Source organism: Rhea pennata, chromosome 1 (assembly GCF_028389875.1).
Source record: "Rhea pennata isolate bPtePen1 chromosome 1, bPtePen1.pri, whole genome shotgun sequence".
Classification (NCBI taxonomy): domain Eukaryota; kingdom Metazoa; phylum Chordata; class Aves; order Rheiformes; family Rheidae; genus Rhea; species Rhea pennata.
The window spans coordinates 103,347,726-103,359,958 of record NC_084663.1 but is presented as its reverse complement, the minus strand read 5'-3'; the positions used below and the strand labels follow the sequence as shown (position 1 = coordinate 103,359,958).

The window sequence follows — 12,233 nt, the reverse complement described above, 5'->3', positions numbered from 1 at the left end:
TCCTGTCCCCTTCTGACTGATGGTTTCCATTCCCCTCACAAAAACATATTCCAGTAGTAATTGGCCTGTATAGAAAAGCAGGCATCTCCTTGCTACTGTTAGATTCTTATTGCCTCATACAGGAAGAGCCTGTTTATAGCCTTGAGCCTGCAAAGACTTCTGGAATTTCAAATGCTTTCTCCTTCCATTTTCAGGGCAAACAGCTGAAGAGACCAAGAATACTGCCTTCCTTCACAAATATCTTGGCTTTCCAGATACTGATCTTACCTTTAGATCCTGCAGCTCAGCAAATGTGCTATCATATATCTCAGTGTTTACCCAGCCTATGCAATCTGATAGGCCACCTATATTGAAAAGGGTGATTAGCGTCTAAGAGTGGATGGGAAGTGACCTTCCTCACAGCTATGATACATTTTTGGAAGGGCAGACAAAGTCAGAAAGACTTATTAAACCCTTTGATCATTTAAGTTTCTGGTTATCAAATAACCATCAGCATCCATTCCATAAACCCATTTATTCTTAGATACATGAGCCTCTGTTCCCATTTCTGCAACATTAGCATCTATGCCTAAGTCACATCTTTGCTGCCAGCTGCACCATCATCCCTCAGCAGTCCCAGTAACCCACTAACCAAGAGTTCTCCATTTTCCAATTGATGACACAGCACATGTCTGGCTTACAGCACCCATCTCCCACCTCCTGAAGCATCCTAATGAGTTGACATGAGCAAGCATTAGACCACAATTTGAAAACTTACCTCTAGGCCCAAAAGAAACTCATGCAAAAATCCACCTATTTCATACCTTCTTTTAGCTTCTCTCATTCCCATCAAAGTTATTACATTCACATTTAATGCTAGTTAGCCTCATTTTTAGAAAAACTCACTGAGACCTAAAGAAATCTCCAAGTTTGGTGTAGTTATAACTTCAGACATAGTCATCACCATTATCTCCATGTCCTGCTTTCCATTTTGTCTACTTCCTTTCTCTTTTCCTCCTTTCTTTTTTGCTGGTATGGTGCCAACTTTTAGGCTAGATCTGCAGAGTTAGTGCTCAGTACAGGAACAGCTCAGCTAGATGTTCACATCCCCTCATTGCTGCACACTGAATATGGAGGGAAGCTGCTTGGCACTGGGTGCCTCAGAGCAGCACCACCACCACCTGCCCCCACCAGTGGAAGCCGCATAGGCTGTCCATGGGAAAATGCTGACAGAGAGTGTGACTTCAGAAGGACACAGACATCTTACACCAATCTGTAGCAGGAATATCTTTCTCAGAATGGAACTCACCACCTTGCAGTCTTTCCTGGTCTATGTAAGTAATGTAGTTCTCTGTCAAAAAGCACATCAGAAAGAAAAGGCTAGTGGGCCAGACTGGTGATGATGTGTCCCAGTAAGCCACTGATTCAGACATTTGGCTAGAATGTGGGGAAAGAAAAAGACTTTCAGGATGAGTTGACATCAGTGGGATATCTTAAGGAATTTAGCTAACAAAGGTTGGCAGGTGGCATACTGATACATAAATACCTTAACAATTTTCAGCTGACTAACTTCTAGCTGGGCAATTAATCGGTATTCATTTCAAGGGGAATTAGGTGTTTCTTTGTATCTGAGGTATTGTATTCCAAATCCTGCCTAGTATGAACAGGGTCAAGTAGAGATTTTGAAGTGCAGGAAAAGGGGGGTTGGGAAAAGGTATGAAGATAAGTGAACAGATGCACAAAAAATCAGTAAGTGGTTAAATGCCACTCAGAAAGAAAGGAAGACATTAAGTACAAAGGGATAACAGACAGCCATGAGGCTGAGACATACAGAGTCCATATAGAGAGGTGGAAACCTGATGGAATAAGCCACAGAAGGAATATGAAGGTGAAGAACGACAAGGGTAATTTAGCAGGATTTGGGAAGCAGCACGGGAGTGTGAGGTAGGAAATTGGGGAGCATATGCAAGGTAACAGGACTGCTGAGTTTTTCAATTAAGAGAACAAAGACAAGAAGTCATGTTTTAAAAGAAGGACTGATAAAATTTGGGAGGTCCCTATGGATACAGTAAAACATATGCTACTCTGGATGTCACTGTCAGAGAGAACTGTGGAAGGTCTAGGGATGATGAAGAGAGGCCTTGGAAAGAGGCCCAGTCTTCCCATATGTTGAATTCTAGATATTGGTAGGAGATGCTGGAAGATTAGAGAAAAGGGGAGAAGCTGGTACAAAGAGATTGGTCAGAAACAAAAGGTAGCACAAGAGGTTGGTCAGAAACAAAAAAAAACAGAAAGAAAACAATGGGAGAGAACAGTTCAAAAGCACAGGAGAAGAAGAAAAAAAAGCTGGTTGGAGGAAAAAAAAAAAAAAAAAAAGAGAGACACCTAAAGGTGGCTGGGACAACACTAGATATTTTTAGTGAGAGTGACTTTGGGATGATGGAATTGAAAATAGTTTTTCAAGGTATCCATGCAAGAATTGGAGAAGAGCATGCCAAAGATATGCAAACATATGGAACACAGGAGTTCCATCTGGACAAGTTTTCAGCATGTGGAATTGATTTTGGGGATGATTGTAGGACTAGTGCTATATAAATGACACGGGATAGTAACAATCAGTGGATAACATAGTAGAGGGTGGAGCTGGAGCCCAAGAAGATAAAAAGATAAAAAGATAGCTGCACAAGCCTATTTTCTGAGCAAAGCTGGAAAAGTGAAACAGCAAGTCAACAAAATTGAAACATTTCATTGCAATTGATTTCACTGGAAGCACAGTCTTTGTTGTTTCTGACAATTCCTTCCTCTAAGGCTCTTGTTTCAGTTTTCATCATTTAAACTAGTTGCACCAGTAAAATTGAAATCACATGCTCAAGCCATGAAAAAAGTGAATGACTTTTGTCCCAAGTTATTCGATAAAATCTTTAAGATAATTTTATTTGATTTTTCACAAGTTTTTCTTCTCTAGAGAATTAACATCTCGACTTTTCTCTCCCATTCACAAAAAGGACACTTTAAATCTAGCATCCTATATAAGCACACATTTGTAAGCATCTGAATTTCCCAATGAAAAGGAAAATTCATGTAATGGAACTGACTGAAAATATGAAGTCCAAGGTTTCTTTTTCCCCCTTTAGTGGCAAGATTCTGTACACAAGTTTGGCACTAGTTACCGGTTCCAAAATGACATACTTGCTCAGTAGTTGCTTGTGGTGTTCTATATATCCAGGGGTCCCGAGTTCGAACTCATAAGTAGTCCCCAAGAGCATCACTGCAAGTTGCTTGCCTGTAAAAAAATTGCAAAGTTGCTCTGGGCCTAACCAGAAAAGCAGGTAGCAGTTACATATTCAAAGAAACCAAACCAAAACAAAAGAACATCCCATACACAGATTTAGTGATACTTAATCTTATACTTTGTATAAGAACCACCCCAGGTGCTCAACACCCCAAGAGAGAGAAATCAGATATTTCTGGAAAGAAATTTTCAACAGGAAGCCTGTGCATTCCTTCCCATTACCATATTGTCTATAACTAAGTACCAACTCACTGCAATCATTTCAAGCAGCTTTATGTTTCCAGCTTGACTATGTACTGAAAAGCAATAGCTATCCCAACTTTAGCAAACTCTTATGCTAATGCAAAAGTCATGTGCTGTCATGCCAATTGTATCAGCAGGTCAGGAACATCTGGGGTACATACATCGAGGAAGTTATTTTGTTCCAGCCTTATTTCAGGTTAGAGCCATTTCTATATTACCATGGTCTGGATCTGAGTCCCGTACTGGTTGCCAGCTGCAAGCAATTCAGCCTCTCATGCCCTGCAACATTTTCTGCAGGGTTGCTTAGGAGATTATACCAGCGATGGCATTTTATCAGCACTGCTACGAGGTGAACATGGACACGATAAGGGCGCGTTAAAAGTCAACGAGGTGCCATTGACAAGGATTGAAGTTGGGCTCACGCTTCCCCACCGATCATGTGTGCGTTGACACTGTGCAGTCCAGTCGCCTTCTCACCAGCTGCTGCCTTGGCAAGCGGTGCACTTCGCCTTCCCGCTCCGGTATGCGATCTCCTGTCTGGCCAGTCAGCTCATCTCCACTGGAAATACAGCGGCGGTCACAGCAACAGGTCTGTAGGGAACAAATCCTCTGTTATGAGCCCCCTGCAGCTTCCTTGGTTAATATTAAAGAGTTTCTTTTTTAATTGCTCAAACCTGCTGATAGAGGGGTAGCTTTAACTCCTTCCCATTTCCCTCCTCCCCCCCAAAAAAGAAGTCCACCTTGGAAAGATCTGCTTCCTGAAACAACTGCTTTCCCAAATGAGCTATAGCACATACTGCCAGGAGCCAGGGACTCCTCCATCAGCCTGCCTGGTTTCCACCCACAGGATTTAAAGCCAGCCTGTCCCTTGCACAGGCGTATCCCTGAGCTCAGGCAAACTGCTGCAACTCAAGGACTCCATTAAAACCAAAGACTTTTTCCACCAGCCTCTCTCAGATTTTCAGGGGCAAATGAAGAATCTCATAAGAAATCCATTTTCACTGAACAAGTTTTGCCACAGTCCCCAAGCAGGGGCCACACAACCAGCCAGAGAAACACAGTCGTCCCCCCCCCCCCCAACCAATATATGCTTTTGGAGCCAAAACATCGTGGCTCCACACTTCCCATGGTGACCATTAATTAATTCTACATAGCCACAGCAGAGAGGGCTTAAGTATCCAGAGACTAGCTGCAGCATTTCAAAACAACCTGAAACACAGGAATTTGTTCAGCAAATAAAAAGGATCAGTGCATGCACCAAGAAAGCTTCCACTTCACACTGCTGCCAGAGCCACCACAGTTGTGGCCCTGTGGCTCAAGTGATGCTCTGGAGAGCGTCAACCCAGGAGAGTACTACTAAGAACCTCATAGCCACAACAAATCCCCACAACTGAAGCTGAAGAACACCAATAAATTCATGTGGGGCAGGTACATTTGTCAAATGCCCTCTTTTCCTAGCTAGTGCTAATGAAACCTTTACCACAGTGTGGCACAGGAGTCCAGGTCTGGAAGAAATTTTCAACTCATTTCCAAGGGTCCTGTCTGTGTGAGGCTGAGGTACTCTGTATAGTTAGCTACCAGGCAAAATATCTCTTACCTGTCCTCCAGCACCATAAATTTACTTTCATAGAGAGAAAATATGGGGAAGAGAGAGCTGCTGCTTCTTGGTGATTCAGATTTTTCTTTTTATATTATTTTAACATGCCCCTGTTCCCACCAGTGAGAAAAAATGAGATCACTGAACCCAAGGGTGACAGAGAATGGGGGGGGGCACATGAAGGAGAGCAGGTAAACTGGTATACTTGGTGCCCTTTCAGTGGGGGAAACAAATGCTGTGCCCTCTGCCCTGAGGGTAAACTTGCGCTCTCCCCACAGGCTAGGCCCCAGCAGGGCTGGCAACGCTCCCCCAGGCCACAGTTGTTGGAGCTGAAGCTGCTGGTAGTGGCTGCCATCATGCAGGCTGGTGGCCAGCAGTTCCTTGGAAAGTGGACTGACAAGGTTGGTGGTGGCTGGAAGAGCAAAGGCAACACTGACTGCCGCAACTGTGGTGTTAGTTTGGCAGCTAATTCTGCCCCCATTAAGAAACGGAAGGATTAGTCTGGGTCTTCTTTTTCCCACAGACTCCCTGAATTTTCAGTTCATTGGTGTTACCACTCTTCAAGAGTTTTGGTCTGGGACTTAAAAAGCTCTTGAGATTGCACTGTTTTGCAGGAATTCCACTGTTTTCTGGTTTTGACTGGAACAAAAGCATCTTGTTTATGGTCTTTCATAGTTTATTTGCTCCCAGCCCTGGACCAGACTAGTAAGTCTGCCGGTCTGGCAGGTTTCCCCCCAACATTTTCCCAAAGAGTTGTCTTACCTTGTGTGAGCTTCAGGGAGTTTTGGCTCAGTTTGGGGTGAAGGGTAGGTCAGTCCTTATCTCACATCTACACACACAAATGTAGCTCTTACCAGTTCCCTTCCCAGGTCCCAGAGTTCCTGCCCCTGGCAGCGTACTGAGGACCGCATTTTCTTTCTGTGCTGTAGCCTTTCAAGCAGTGCAAAAGAGCCACAAATATTTCCTAGAGACCTTTCAACTATAAGGAAAATCTTTCGGGGGATCTATGACTTTCTCCTTTGCAGCTTTTGATACAGGGCTTATTTCCAGGGAAAAGAGCAAAGCTATTGGATCTCTGCTCCAGGCTGGGTGAGTAGAGCCCTTGGTGACTCTGATTTACAGCAGGAGCTGAGTAAAACCCACACCGGCCCATGGGCACAGTGAGATTCAGAGATGGCATAAAACTACACTGGCCCCTTCTCCGTCGGGGAAATACGTTTTCAGTGCAACTGAGGTGGATTCAAGAAGTTGAGCTACAGCACCTTGCACAGTTTACTTAAGGAAGTATTATTTTAGTGAGTTTTCCAAATGCCTATTCACACACAAATTGTCTAGCGCTCTGCTAGGGCTCCAGAATATATGGATAAATTTTCTAGGACATGTCTGCATTCTTGCCTTTCCTTCTGACCATTTTAAGACTAATTGCATAAATATCAGCACACATGCAAATATAGGTGTAAAAAATTTGATGTTTCAAAGCCTTGAGGAGATGTGTGAGATGGGGAATCCTGCTTAGACCACTTAAGTTAGAACACCTTGTTCTAACTGTAACATATCACACAGCTCAAAGTCCAGACTAGCAAATCACGTCTGTATCCATCACTGCTAGCAGCTACCAGAGGCCAACAACACCAGAACTGAGTGGGGGTGGATGGGAAGGGAACAGTGGAGCAGGCATAGACAGGTGGTCTTGTGTGTTTCCTTGCCTGAAAGATAAAAGTTTACATGAGTCAAATGAAAAATCAGCAACAATGCAGGAATTTTAGAGGCCCAAGGTGCCACCTGACTCAGCGTCTCCACAGGATATTGATTAGCAAAGCTATTCTTCATTCCTCTGCTATTGTTTAAGACTGGCCTCCCTCATGACAGCACCAGGCGTGGGAACACAGCAGCTTTGGTGTTAGAAAGTGCTTTTATCACTGAGCAGAGTAGAGGGGTCTCTGGGAACCAGAGATGGTGTGTCTGATAGTCAAGGAAAGGCATTCAAGCTGAGAACCTTATTCTGAGATCTCTGAGACCAGCTAACAGCTCTGACGCTCACTAACTCTGTACAGCACAGCCGCAACCCAGCATTTCTTCGGAGCTGTACTCAGGCTCCACTGAGTTCTGCTAAAAATTCCTAGACTTTTCTTCAAGCACTGGTCCTAAGTATAGACATATACCCCAACAGCTGTTGTAATGGCAGTTCCTATAGACATACTCAGGCTAGTTTTAAGCAAGCCAGGCTGGGTTCCATAAAAACACTGTGGTGCAGCACAGAGAATAGGCTCACAGCCCATGTCCTTATCCTGCTTCCTGAGCAGGTTGTGTAAGCCAGGCTGGGCTCCAGCCTGCAATGGCTACCACAGTCAGATGAGCGTGTTTCTTCTCCATTTAACAGAACTAAGCAAATGTATGGTCAAATACATCATTTCCAGTTAAACTATCCATGTGCTGGTAATTTACCATTCTGAAATCCACAAATCTAATCCAAACAGAAGGACATTACCCAATTTCCCGTTAGCAATATTCATTGTAGGTAGGAATATTCAAAGTAAGAATAAAGTAAAATTTAGGCTTCTTGATAACTCTCAGTGTATTCAAAAGCAACAGACTTTCAACACTTGAGCACATCAGATTGGACTGAGTAGAAGATAAACAGTGACCACCAACCAGATTTTCAGCCAGCTCAAATGTTTCTGGATCCCCGACAAGGGCTGGATTCTGATTTTATATTGTCTGTAGGTCTGTACTTCGCTTGCATTGGAATCCTGTACATCATCACCTTATATATACATTTGGAGGCCTTTGATCTCATCTACACTTAAGATAAAATGAAAAATGAAACTCCTTCAGGCACTGACAACAAATACCAGCATGTGAATTCACCAAATGAATGCACACAGTCTCTGCAAGTTTACTTTCTGTCTGTCTGTGTCAGAATACAGTTTGCTAATATTATCAGTGAACCAATATTTTCTGCAGGCTTTCATACTTCATTATTTCCAAGCATTTCTAATCTTCTCAAAGTTAAAACTAGTCATGACTCAGCTAAGATTTTCCTCCAGTTGGTAACAAATGGACAACTAAGCTACACTGACTTAGACTTTTTTTTAATAGGTTTTTTTAAGAACCCTTCTACAATAAATAGGTTAGTACACCAGTACTGGTTTTCAAAGAGGATGGACATCCTCTACTGTTACCTCAGGACTGCTTCCATGCCAGTTTTATTCAGTTCCTAGTATAGAGCAAGGCATGCACTAGACTGGGAAACTGATGCCTGGAGCCTGGCTCACTCTGCTCATACAGGCACTGTGACAGTACTGGCTGGAACCACTTGACATGGCAAACACAAACCCAGCTCTAGTACTGATATGCCTGTCAATCTAGGCATAAGCAAAGCAATTACTGCATCAGCTCAGGAACTTAGTGAAGATGTCAGTTAAATCCTTACCCACATATTCTGGCAGTCAAGAGTCCAAGAATCAATCATTTTAGCCATTATTCCACAGTCCAAAAAGCAATACAATAAATGTAGCAGGTTGCAATTTAAAGAACCACTTCTCTCTCCTTGAGCTCAGTGGCATGGTCATATTTTCAATACTTACTTTCTGACCTTCTTCTTGTTCCAAACATAGCTTGCTCTCAGACAGTGAAGATACAGCTATAACTCACAAATGAATAGGATGAAGGCAGAGGCTCCAATACTATTCTGCCATCATCAATACTGTTTAACTCTCAGCGTGCTCCCTGGCAGTTTCTCTCCAGGCCAATTACACTCTCCTGGGATGGTTCAGGGCCTGGCCTGACTAAGAACAGCTCCCGGGGCAGCATGGACAAACTAACCTCTTTGGAGTGTTAGGGTGGGAGAATGAAGCCATATGGACATAAGCTGTGCCGTATCATTTGTCCTCACAGCCAGTGAACAGAGCAGTCATGCATCAACGTTAGGACAATGTTAGCCTTTCCCCCCCATACTGATCAGACCAAAGAACCTCTGCCTGCTGCATCAAGCCTTCTTTTTTTTTTTTTTTTTTTTTTTTGAGTGACCACACCTCTCTTGTCAGGGAGCTGCTTGCGAGAATGCTTGCTACAGCTTTTTCTAGGAAGGATTAAATTTATTCAGGAGCCGGGAGTACCAGTTGCAACCATACTGCTCAGTCTCCTGAACGTGTTAGGTTATTCCATCACATGAGTCCAAGCTGCCACCCACACAATGGGCATGATGTCTTAGAACAAGGGAGATGGCTCTGCAGGACAACCTCAACCACACTCTGGTACATTAAAAGCAAAATGTTAATCTATGAACCACCTCAACAACTAATCTTTAACCAGAACAGGACCTGAAAGACAAATATGATCTATGTGAGAACGGGGGACAAAGTTTCCTCCATCAAGGAAGTCCCAACCATGGCACAATCTTCCAGAAGCAACCAAACAAATCCAGAATGTAGGCACCCATTCTGGAGTGTCTTTATCATTGATAAATTCTTTCTGCCATGAGAATGATTGTTGTTACCCTTTTCTAAACAGAAAATCCCAAGCAAGTTAAACAAAAAAGCTACTCTGACAGAAGTCCACCTACACACACACACACACACACATATATATATACACACACACACACATATATATACACACACATATATATACATATATATATTTAAGTCCAAAAGACTCTTCTTTAAGGAGCAATCTGATCCCCCAAATTAGGAAAGTTATTGAAGCCCTGGCATCTCAATGTCTAGTATTACTAGCCAGATAGATACATAGATGGATATATTTGTATTAGTTGCAAATTTGGCCACATTCTTATCCCTATTCCAATTAATAGTATATATTTTAAATATTTTAAATATATTTTAAATAATATCTCTACTACAATGTATTTTTGTTACTTTATTAATCTTTTTCTGCATTAGATAGGCTAGCTACTTTGCTAATTTATTTTCCTTCTTTTACCAGTTCATGATCTATATCTAAACTTCATCCTTAAACCAAGGCCACTTGACTTCCTAAATAGTTTCATCTAAGTAACTTTTGAAAAATCAAATGAATAATTTCTCCTTTTACTACTTCTCTTGATGTGTTGAAGAAATCCTATATACTGGTATGATTTACCTGTACAGAAGCCGTACTGATTTCATGATTTCATCCTGTTATGGACCATCTGCTCCCAACTACTTAGGCTCATAGCATAAGTCAAATTGGAAAGGACCTCAGGAGGTTACAACTTCTTGTTCTTTAACTTCATCAGCTGAGACCAGCCTTCCTTTTTGACACCAGTTGCCCCAGCAGTTCATCTTTACTACCAGTACTAGACAATTTAGGAGTCCAGCCTAGATTCTGGCAAAGCTCGGCAGTGGAATACTTCAAAGCACAATTGCAGTCTGTTGTCAGAAAGCAATTTGGAGGCTGCTCTGTGTAATGCAGGAAGCCTCAAGCAGTCCCAAAGTTCAGAAAGTTATAAGGTGGCTTAACGTAAATAAGTGATGGGTTTTCTCTGCAGCGTCCTCATTCTCTTTCACTGCAGTTTACAACACAATCCAGAGTGAGTTCTTCTGTATCAGCCACAGTTACTATCTCACTACCTGTTCCAGGAACCAGAAGTACTGCAGGTCATTTGTGGCTGTCACCAGCTGGGTTCAGTAACTTAAACAGCAGAAGAATAAAGGAAGCCAAAGACTCTGAAATGTCTATCTTTAGAAGTCTCTGGCAGTTACCAAGGCCAGATCCTATTAATGTTGGAATCATATTAAATTTCTTAAAATCCATCTTCTTCCTTTCTCACAGCTGAACTATCTCACAGCTTTGTTGCACTTAGAAACAAAATGTGGTTCTCCATCCACTTCAGCAACAAGCAGATCACCTGCCACAAAGCAGGCCTGATGCCATGCCACAAATCACCTCTGTAGACTCCTGTAATGTGGGTCTGTTGAGCTAGCGTACCTTGCTACACAGGCAACCATTTCACATCATTTCAGTAGCTGAGAGTCTTGTTTCAGTCCTGGGACAGAGTCAGCACTGGAGCCCACTTTTCAGAAAGGAAAATAATTCCTTTTAACTATATGAAGTGATTTCTCAAAGTGTCTTTTTTATGCAAGGATGATCACAAGGATCTGAATCAAGGAGTAAAAATGGGAAGGATTGCTCAGTTGGAAAGAACTTGTGTGGCCTGGATTGGAAAGGATTTGACTGGAAGATTGGCTTAGATTTGCCCAGACCTGTTGGGCAGGAATGGGAGAACTTCTCTCAAATGTTTTTTGAGATAGGAGTGTAGGGGAGTGCAAGATAAAGTAACTCATTTGACTGGTAAAGGTCAGCCACAACTTCAAGAGAAACAGCTTCAGGATTTACACTGAATCTTGTGCAGTTCTACAGCTCCTAAGAATCCAATTGGCTTAACAGCCGAAGCATCTACTCTCAAGACAACATTTCTCATGTTTTCCAAACGATCTGAGAACTGCAGAGAGAAGTGCAGATTTCTCAAGTGAATAATTGTAATGTTACCTCATCATTTTCCTATCAACATATTTCTAAGATCTTTAGATTTTCTCCTCAAATGCATCCATCCATCCATCCTCCTCCAGCAAAGCTCAGACCTCACTGATTATTACCAACAAAATTATTGACATTAAAAATGCTGATTCAGGAAGATGAGGTTATTTAAGAACCTTTTATCAGTTGTTATTTGAATTATGCTACATCATTTCATGAAGTACACTGCAAAACCTCTTTCCTCCCTGCTGTGTTAAATTGTTAAGGTAAGGGTAAGGTGGAGGCAAGGCCTGGCCTCCCAGCAGGCACAGATACACAAACACAAGGCACACTGTGGTTGATATTGAACATTTATTACCTCTGCATCTGAGCGGAGGTTCCCCAGCAATTTCCCAATCAAGGCAATAATGGAGTGGCAGAGTCCTGGCACCACTGAGCATCTGCCCATGGTGAAGAACGCCAGGTGGGGGGGCACTAGATGAAGTTTTTATGTACTATACACATGTGCAGTAAGCATATTGAGCTCACCACTAATCTCAATTCAAAGCCCAGGTGTAGCACCACACTGGCACAGGCTCAGTCACATGACTGTGGGTCAATACACGCTGTTGATGCTCCTTTTCACACGGAACCATCTGACTAGCT

General features: G+C 42.6%; 1 protein-coding gene across 10 annotated transcripts in view; it reads right to left on the bottom strand.

The window, feature by feature from the left end:
• The window catches only part of GJA8 (gap junction protein alpha 8), a 73,838-nt gene that overhangs the window by 29,039 nt on the left and 32,566 nt on the right, over positions 1–12,233 (bottom strand). For 3 of the 10 annotated variants that reach the window (XM_062597531.1, XM_062597523.1, XM_062597515.1), the window contains 2 exons: positions 3,947–4,105; positions 3,169–3,262 (listed from right to left, as the gene is read on the bottom strand). The gene's annotated coding sequence lies outside the window, so the exon portion shown is untranslated. Of the gene's footprint in view, positions 1–1,288; positions 1,358–3,168; positions 3,263–3,675; positions 3,707–3,732; positions 4,106–4,188; positions 4,503–12,233 lie in introns of those variants that run through there. The other 7 variants (XM_062597477.1, XM_062597496.1, XM_062597506.1 and 4 more) reach the window with 6 other exon arrangements.